Source organism: Suncus etruscus, chromosome 18 (genome assembly GCF_024139225.1).
Source record: "Suncus etruscus isolate mSunEtr1 chromosome 18, mSunEtr1.pri.cur, whole genome shotgun sequence".
NCBI lineage: Eukaryota > Metazoa > Chordata > Mammalia > Eulipotyphla > Soricidae > Suncus > Suncus etruscus.
The window spans coordinates 58,798,709-58,808,356 of record NC_064865.1 but is presented as its reverse complement, the minus strand read 5'-3'; the positions used below and the strand labels follow the sequence as shown (position 1 = coordinate 58,808,356).

At 40.2% G+C, this 9,648-nt stretch overlaps 1 pseudogene; it reads left to right on the top strand.

Annotated features, from left to right (window-relative positions):
- Positions 1-493: 493 nt before the first annotated feature.
- LOC125996179 (THO complex subunit 7 homolog) lies at positions 494-7,467 on the top strand (annotated as a pseudogene).
- Positions 7,468-9,648: the final 2,181 nt, after the last annotated feature.

Here is a 9,648-nt window from a genome sequence, read left to right as displayed (position 1 = left end):
GAATTGTTGTGTATGTAAATATTTTAGGATTACTATGTTACTCACCCTAACCTGATTGGTGATTGTGCCCTACCCTAGGGTGTGACCTGGCATTCTGCCTCCACCCTAGGGTGGTACCTGATTCTGCTTCCACCATTGGTTGGTATCTGATCCCACCATTGGGTGGTACCTGATTCTGGGGGATAAAAACAAGGGTCTGTGGAAGGCGAGAGGCTTTTTGGCTGGAATTTATGCTGAGTCTTTGGACTTCAGTCTTGTCCACCGAATAAAGCTACTATTTCCACAAGCCTGACTGTCTGCGAGCTGTTTACCCGCCGTTTCACCTCAGAACCGTGGGCTAGACAGGGTGGCAGACGCGTGCTCCGAGCTGGAAGAGAAAGGCCTCATCCTCCATCCCTCCATCAGTCAACCTCTTCAGGGGCTGACTTGCAAGAGAAGGGCGCCTCCTCCACCCCAGCTGCATTGTGGAAGTTTGACCTCCGCTGCACATGCCATGGGAGCCGTGATGGACAACGAAGTCATACGAAAGCGTCTCCTGATTGATGGAGATGGTGCCGGAGATGATCGGAGAATTAATCTGCTAGTGAAAAGTTTCATCAAGTGGTGCAATTCTGGATCCCAGGAAGAAGGATATAGCCAGTACCAACGTACTCAACGTACTCAACTCAATGCTGAGTACATTGTCCCAATGTGAATTTTCTTTTTTTTTTTTTTTTTTTTTTTTTCTTTCTTTGTGCTCTAGGCTCACTGGTATAAGATGATGTCTCATTGTCATTTTGAGTTGCATTTCCCACATGATCTGTGATGCAGAGCATTTTTTTTTCATATATCTACTGGCCATCCAAGTGTACTTTTTGAAGAAGTTTCTGTTCATGTTTTCTTCTTATTTATTTATTTATTTTTTTTTTTTATTATTTTTTTTTTAATTTTTTTTTTTTATTTAAACACCTTGATTACATACATGATTGTGTTTGGGTTTCAGTCATAAAAGGAACACCACCCATCACCAGTGCAACATTCCCATCACCCAAGTCCCAAATCACCCTCCTCCCCACCCAACCCCCGCCTGTACCCTAAACAGGCTCTACATTTCCCTCATACATTCTCAATATTAGGACAGTTCAAAATGTAGTTATTTCTCTAACTAAACTCATCACTCTTTGTGGTGAGCTTCCTGAGGTGAGCTGGAACTTCTAGCTCTTTTCTCTTTTGTGTCTGAAAATTATTATTACAAGGGTGTCTTTCATTTTTCTTAAAACCCATAGATGAGTGAGACCATTCTGCGTTTTTCTCTCTCTCTCTGACTTATTTCACTCAGCATAATAGATTCCATGTACATCCATGTATAGGAAAATTTCATGACTTCATCTCTCCTGACAGCTGCATAATATTCCATTGTGTATATGTACCACAGTTTCTTTAGCCATTCATCTGTTGAAGGGCATCTTGGTTGTTTCCAGAGTCTTGCTATGGTAAATAGAGCTGCAATGAATATAGGTGTAAGGAAGGGGTTTTTGTATTGTATTTTTGTGTTCCTAGGGTATATTCCTAGGAGTGGTATAGCTGGATCGTATGGGAGCTCGATTTCCAGTTTTTGGAGGAATCTCCATATCGCTTTCCATAAAGGTTGAACTAGACAGCATTCCCACCAGCAGTGGATAAGAGTTCCTTTCTCTCCACATCCCCGCCAACACTGTTTATTCTCATTCTTTGTGATGTGTGCCATTCTCTGGGGTGTGAGGTGGTATCTCATCGTTGTTTTGATTTGCATCTCCCTGATGATTAGTGATGTGGAACATTTTTTCATGTGTCTTTTGGCCATGCGTATTTCTTCTTTGTCAAAGTGTCTGTTCATTTCTTCTCCCCATTTTTTGATGGGGTTAGATGTTTTTTTCTTGTAAAGTTCTGTCAGTGCCTTGTATATTTTGGAGATTAGCCCCTTATCTGATGGGTATTGGGTGAATAGTTTCTCCCACTCAGTGGGTGGCTCTTGTATCCTGGGCACTATTTCCTTTGAGGTGCAGAAGCTTCTCAGCTTAATATATTCCCATCTGTTAATCTCTGCTTTCACTTGCTTGGAGAGTGCAGTTTCCTCCTTGAAGATGCCTGTAATGTCCTGTAGTGTTTTGCCTATGTGCTGTTCTATATATCTTATGGTTTTGGGGCTGATATCGAGGTCTTTAATCCATTTGGATTTTACCTTTGTACATGATGTTAGCTGGGGGTCTAAGTTTAATTTTTTGCAAGTGGCTATCCAATTGTGCCAACACCACTTGTTGAAGAGGCTTTCCCTGCTCCATTTAGGATTTCCTGCTCCTTTATCAAAAATTAGATGGTTGTATCTCTGGGGAACATTTTCTGAGTATTCAAGCCTATTCCACTGATCTGAGGACCTATCCTTATTCCAATACCATGCTGTTTTGATAACTGTTGCTTTGTAGTACAGTTTAAAGTTGGGAAAAGTAATTCCTCCCATATTCTTTTTCCCAATGATTGCTTTAGCTATTCGAGGGTGTTTATTGTTCCAAATGAATTTCAAAAGTGTCTGATCCACTTCTTTGAAGAATGTCATGGGTATCTTTAGAGGGATGGCATTAAATCTGTATAATGCCTTGGGGAGTATTGACATTTTGATGATGTTAATCCTGCCAATCCATGAGCAGGGTATGTGTTTCCATTTCCGTGTGTCCTCTCTTATTTCTTGGAGCAGAGTTTTATAGTTTTCTTTGTATAGGTCCTTCACATATTTAGTCAAGTTGATTCCAAGATATTTGAGTTTGTGTGGTACTATTGTGAATGGGGTTGTTTTCTTAATGTCCATTTCTTCTTTATTACTGTTGGTGTATAGAAAGGCCATTGATTTTTGTGTGTTAATTTTGTAGCCTGCCACCTTGCTATATGAGTCTATTGTTTCTAGAAGCTTTTTGATAGAGTCTTTAGGGTTTTCTAAGTAGAGTATCATGTCATCTGCAAACAGTGAGAGCTTGACTTCTTCCTTTCCTATCTGGATTCCCTTGATATCCTTTTCTTGCCTAATCGCTATAGCAAGTACTTCCAGTGCTATGTTGAATAGGAGTGGTGAGAGAGGACAGCCTTGTCTTGTGCCAGAATTTAGAGGGAAGGCTTTCAGTTTTTCTCCATTGAGGATAATATTTGCCACTGGCTTGTGGTAGATGGCCTTCACTATATTGAGAAAGGTTCCCTCCATTCCCATCTTGCTGAGAGTTTTGATCAAGAATGGGTGTTGGACCTTATCAAATGCTTTCTCTGCATCTATTGATATGATCATGTGGTTTTTATTTTTCTTGTTATTGATGTTGTGTATTATGTTGATAGATTTACGGATGTTAAACCAGCCTTGCATTCCTGGGATGAAACCTACTTGATCGTAGTGGATGATCTTCTTAATGAGGCATTGAATCCTATTTGCCAGGATTTTGTTGAGGATCTTTGCATCTGCATTCATCAGTGATATTGGTCTGTAATTTTCTTTTTTGGTAGCGTCTCTGTCTGGTTTAGGTATCAAGGTGATGTTGGCTTCATAAAAGCTATTTGGAAGTGTTTCTGTTTGTTCAATTTCATGAAAGAGTCTTGCCAAGATTGGCAGTAGTTCCTCTTGGAAAGTTTGATAGAATTCATTAGTGAATCCATCTGGACCTGGGCTTTTGTTTTTCGGCAGACATTTGATTACTGTTTTAATTTCATCAATGGTGATGGGGGTGTTTAGATATGCTACATCCTCTTCCTTCAACCGTGGAAGATTATAAGAGTCCAAGAATTTATCCATTTCTTCCAGGTTCTCATTTTTAGTGGCGTAGAGTTTTTCAAAGTAGTTTCTGATTACCCTTTGAATCTCTGTCATATCAGTAGTGATCTCTCCTTTTTCATTCCTGATACGAGTTATCAAGTTTCTCTCTCTCTCTTTCTTTGTTAGGTTTGCCAGTGGTCTATCAATCTTGTTTATTTTTTCAAAGAACCAACTTCTGCTTTCGTTGATCTTTCGGATTGTTTTTTGAGTTTCCACTTCGTTGATTTCTGCTCTCAGCTTTGTTATTTCCTTCTGTCTTCCTGTTCTTGGGTCCTTTTGTTGAGCATTTTCTAGTTCTATTAGCTGTGTCATTAAGCTACTCAGGTAAGCTCCTTCTTCCTTCCTGATGTGTGCTTGCAAAGCTATAAATTTTCCTCTCAGTACTGCTTTTGCTGTGTCCCATAAGTTCTGAGAGTTTGTGTCTTTATTGTCATTTGTTTCCAGGAACCTTTTTATTTCCTCCTTGATTTCATCTCGGACCCACTGGTTATTGAGCATGAGGCTGTTTAACTTCCAGGTGTTAAAGTGTTTCTTCTGAGTCCCTTTGGAGTTCACAAATAATTTCAGAGCCTTGTGGTCAGCGAAGGTAGTCTGCAAAATTTCTATCCTCTTGATCTTATGGAGGTATGTTTTATGTGCCAGCATGTAGTCTATCCTGGAGAATGTCCCATGTACATTGGAGAAGAATGTGTATCCAGGTTTCTGGGGATGGAGTGTCCTATATATATCCACTAGGCCTCTTTCTTCCATTTCTCTCCTCAGGTCTAGTATATTCTTGTTGGGTTTCAGTCTGGTTGACCTGTCCAGTGTTGACAAAGCCGTGTTTAGGTCCCCCACAATTATTGTGTTGTTGTTGATATTATTTTTCAGATTTGTCAGCAGTTGTATTAAATATTTTGCTGGCCCCTCATTCGGTGCATATATGTTTAGGAGAGTGAATTCTTCCTGCTCTACGTACCCCTTGATTAATATAAAATGTCCGTCTTTGTCCCTTACAACCTTCCTGAGTATAAAGTTTGCATTATCTGATATTAGTATGGCCACTCCAGCTTTTTTATGGGTGTTGTTTGCTTGGATAACTTTTCTCCAGCCTTTTATTTTGAGTCTATGTTTGTTCTGACTATTCAGGTGCGTTTCTTGTAGGCAGCAGAAGGTTGGATTGAGTTTTTTGATCCATTTAGCCACTCTGTGTCTCTTAACTGGTGCATTTAGTCCATTGACGTTGAGAGAAAGAATTGTCCTGGGATTTAACGCCATCTTTATTTCAAAATTTGGTGTGTCTTTTGGGTAGTCTTGTCTTAGATTAGGTCTTTCAGTTTTTCTCTTAAGACTGGTTTTGTGTCTGTGAAGTTTCTGAGCTGTTTTTTGTCTGTGAAACCATGTATTCTTCCATCAAACCGGAAAGTGAGTTTTGCTGGGTATAGTATTCTGGGTGAAGCATTCATTTCATTCAGTCTTGTCACAATATCCCACCACTGCTTTCTGGCATTGAGCGTTTCTGGTGACAGGTCTGCTGTAAATCTCAGGGAAGCTTGCTTGAACATGATTTCCCCTTTTGATCTTGCTGTTTTCAGAATTCTGTCTCTATCTGTGGGATTTGTCATTGTGACTAGGATGTGTCTTGGGGTGGTTTTTCTGGGGTCTCTTTTGGTTGGTACTCTTCGGGCATGCAGGATTTGATCACATATATTCTTTAGCTCTGGAAGTTTCTCTTTAATGATGTTCTTGACCATTGATTCTTCCTGGAAATTTTCTTCCTGGGTCTCTGGGACTCCAATGATTCTTAAGTTGTTTCTGTTGATCTTATCATAGACTTCTATTTTCGTCTGTTCCCATTCTTTGACTAATTTTTCCATTGTCTGCTCATTTGCTTTAAGTTTTTTGTCCAATCTCTCCTGCTGTATGGAATTGTTATGTATCTCATCTTCCACAGCACCAAGTCTATTCTCAGCTTCTGATACCCTGTCCCAGAGCTTATCCATTTTGTCATTCACTTCGTTTACTGAGTTTTTCAGGCCTGTTAGTTGACATGTTATTTCAGTTTGGAGTTTTGTCATTTCTGCCTTCATATTTTCTTGGTTCTTATTAGTGTTCTGTTCAACTCGATCCATGGTTTCTTGGAGTCTGTTGAGCACCTTCCATATTGCTAGTCTAAAGTCCTTATCTGAGAGGTTGATTAGTTGTTCAGTCATTATCTGGTCCTCAGAATTGTCATCTTCATTCTCTATGTCTGATGCTGGCCTGCGCTGTTTCCCCATTGTCACATTTGTATTGTGGGTTTTTCTACGTGTTGTAGTGGTATTCATTGTCTATATGATGTAGGCAGCACACTCCTCTGGCTCCTCCCTTTCTGGATGGGCTGACTTGCCTCTAAGGGAGGGGAGTCCTCCGTGGATGAAGCCTCACACTGGGTCAAATCTTAGGCCCGAGCATGTAACAGAGAAGACAGTCCAGAGAGAAATGTTTGCTTCTGTGATATAGCGCCGTTCTTAGTGTGATTTTTCCTTCTTGTTGCAATGGAGTTCTTTCCTTAGAAAGAGTGCACGGCCGCGTAGCGAAGCGGAGCGGCCGTGCTCCTCTGAGCCTCTTTTTGCCCCACTCGCAAGAGTTTCACGCAAGAGGACAGTAGACAGACATAGACAGGTCACACTCACAGTCTTTCACAGCTGAGCCCCACTGGGCCGGTGTACTTTCGCGGATTTTCCCCGCCTGGTGTCACACACAGGGAGCCAGCTTTTGCAAAGGATAGCCGGTTTTTATGCTCTGAAGTCCCTCCCTGAAAATGGCGTCTGGGCGAGCGAGGTTTCTGGAGGCTCTTTTTGCCCCACTCGCAAGAGTTTCACGCAAGAGGACAGTAGACAGACATAGACAGGTCACACTCACAGTCTTTCACAGCTGAGCCCCACTGGGCCGGTGTACTTTCGCGGATTTTCCCCGCCTGGTGTCACACACAGGGAGCCAGCTTTTGCAAAGGATAGCCGGTTTTTCCCAATGTGAATTTTCAATGGGCAAAACACTGCTGGTATATGATATGAATCTCAGAGAAATGGAAAATTATGAAAAAATATACAAGGAAATAGAATGTAGCATTGCTGGAGCACATGAACAAATTGCTGAGTGCAAAAAGCAAATTCTTCAAGCAAAACGAATACGAAAAAATCGTCAAGAATAGGATGCTTTGGCAAAAGTGATCCAGCATCATCCAGACAGACACGAAACATTGAAGGAACTTGAAGCTCTGGGAAAAGAATTAGAGCATCTTTCACACATTAAAGATAAGCTGGAATTGAGATGGAAACAATTTCATGTTCTTCTTAGTACTATTCATGAACTACAGCAAACACTGGAGAATGACGAGAAGCTCTCAGAGGTAGAAGCTCAAGAAACAAGCATGGAAACAAATTCTAAATCATAATCATTCACCATTCCCACAAATACTGAAGTAGTGATAGTAAATAAGAATTTGTTGTGCTCTTCAGATAGTTTTGATCGTGAGCTACTTCATTTTAATTCTTAATGCACAATTTATATTTCTCTACATAAAAAATTAATTCAGTATAGATTTGTTGTTAATACATTGACTTTTTAAATTAAATGTTAAAAGTTAGAACCACATTCAAATGTTTAATAAAATATTATCCAGCCAAAAAAAAAAAAAACAAAAAAAACAAAAAAAAATTTTTTGAATTTGAAATGATTTATCTAAACATTTGCCGGCTATTACATTTTAAGGCGCTTTTAGTTGATTCAGCTGAATTCTCTTTTCTTTTGCTCTATTTTGGATCCTTTCCAAAAAATTTTTTTTAGTATGAGTGAGTGTTATGACCATATTTTTGTGAAGCCTGTATGTGTATGTCTTGTTTAGTGTCTGTCTGTTCTGCATATTTTGTATATAGTTCCCTTTTTCCTAACATTATCTTCCCCAATTTAGTCTTCCTTATCCTTCCTTCTCTTCCTAGTCCTTAACATTTAATTTTCAGGATTCCCTTCACATGTGCAACTCATCTCCTTCACCCACGACTACAAGCCTCCTGATCTTGGCCTGAGGAAGACATCCGTGACTGTTGGAGTTTTACACCATATATGCTGCAAACTTGTTGGAAATGAAGCCACCTGGAATTTGTGTCACAATGTAACTCCATAGAAAAGATCCATGGATAAGACCCACAGTCTCTGGATCCCAGTTAAACTGTGCTATCTGAATTTCTGGTTTTCCATCCACATACACAGTGCTATTGTTGACCATTTCTACAATGGCTTCCCCAAGATTGCACCGATCCCAAAGGAAATGCAGAAGCCCAACCAACTCATGATGGTAATGATGTAACGCTTGGGGATGCCCCAACACATGGATGACTGTACTGGCCTTCCTTCTTCATTCAGCTTGATGTTATCTCCTGTATAAGGCTTCAACCCGCTTTTCCAGACCCATCAAGTGTCTTTTGCTGGTCTTTTCGAAGTTCCAGACCCATTATCTTTACAGACTGGCATTGGACTCTAGAAATTTCACCTTTTGTATTTTTCTTATAATTGAAATCCTTTGAAGTTATATTTGGTACTACACTTCTTTTGACTATTGTAATTAATGTTTTTCTATTTTAGTTTTTAATCTTAGGAATTGATGTTGTATTACATTAGGGTTTTTGCTTTCTTGATTTTAGGTTTGTAAATTAGATATTGTTGTCTATAATTTCCTAATTGATATTTTTGTCTGTTCTCAGGGTTTTTTTTGCGTGAGCGCATCATAGGCAAAATACTAGGTTTATAGGAAGTTTCATCCATTTTGGATGGGCCCTCAAGTTGTTTATTTACACAGGGAGGGTCTCTGCCTTAAACATTTTGTTTTGGTTTGTGACTTAAGCTCCCATCTATAAATAATTAACATCAATTTCGGACATCATATGGACTTCAGCCTGGGTTAAGAACTTGGATTACATTCAGATACCTATTGATCATCATTGCAGTGGCTCTCCACTGTGCAGGGGGTGTATGTGCCTCTTCCTCCGAAATAAAGGCCTAGTTCAATGCCCTCAAAGATGGGCTTTCTGCTCTACCTGGACTTAAATAAAAATGGGGCCAGAGAGATAGCATGGAAGTAAGGCGTTTGCCTTTCATGCAGAAGGTCATTGGTTCGAATGGCAGTATCTGCCAGGAGCGATTTCTGAGCGTGGTGCCAGGAGTAACTCCTGAGCACTGCCAGTGACCCAAAAACCAACATCATCAACAACAACAACAACAACAAATAAAGAAAAGGTGCTTCTTCTTGCCTGTTACACAACCTTTCTGGCGTCTCTTCGAAGGATCTAAGTACGTCTTAGATTTATCTTCTTGGGAGCTTGTAGTTGATTCCTTGATATATGTTTCTGGTTTTAGACACCCTGTGTTTAGGTTAGAAGTTTTTCTTTACATTTTCCTGTGATGCGTTTATGCAAACAGCCACTCTTTTATTATGGACTAATTTTTCCTTTAATAATTGTAGACAATATTGTTTGTTTACTAAAATGGGAGAATTGTTGTGTATGTAAATATTTTAGGATTACTATGTTACTCACCCTAACCTGATTGGTGATTGTGCCCTACCCTAAGGTGTGACCTGGCATTCTGCCCCCACCCTAGGGTAGTACCTGATTCTGCTTCCACCATTGGTTGGTATCTGATCCCACCATTGGGTGGTACCTGATTCTGGGGGATAAAAACAAGGGTCTGTGGAAGGTCGGGGCTTTTTTGCTGGAACGGAGGCTGAGTCTTTGGACTTCAGTCTTGTCCACCGAATAAAGCTACTATTTCCACAAGCCTGTCTGCAAGCTGTTTACCCGCCGTTTCACCTCAGAACCGTCGGC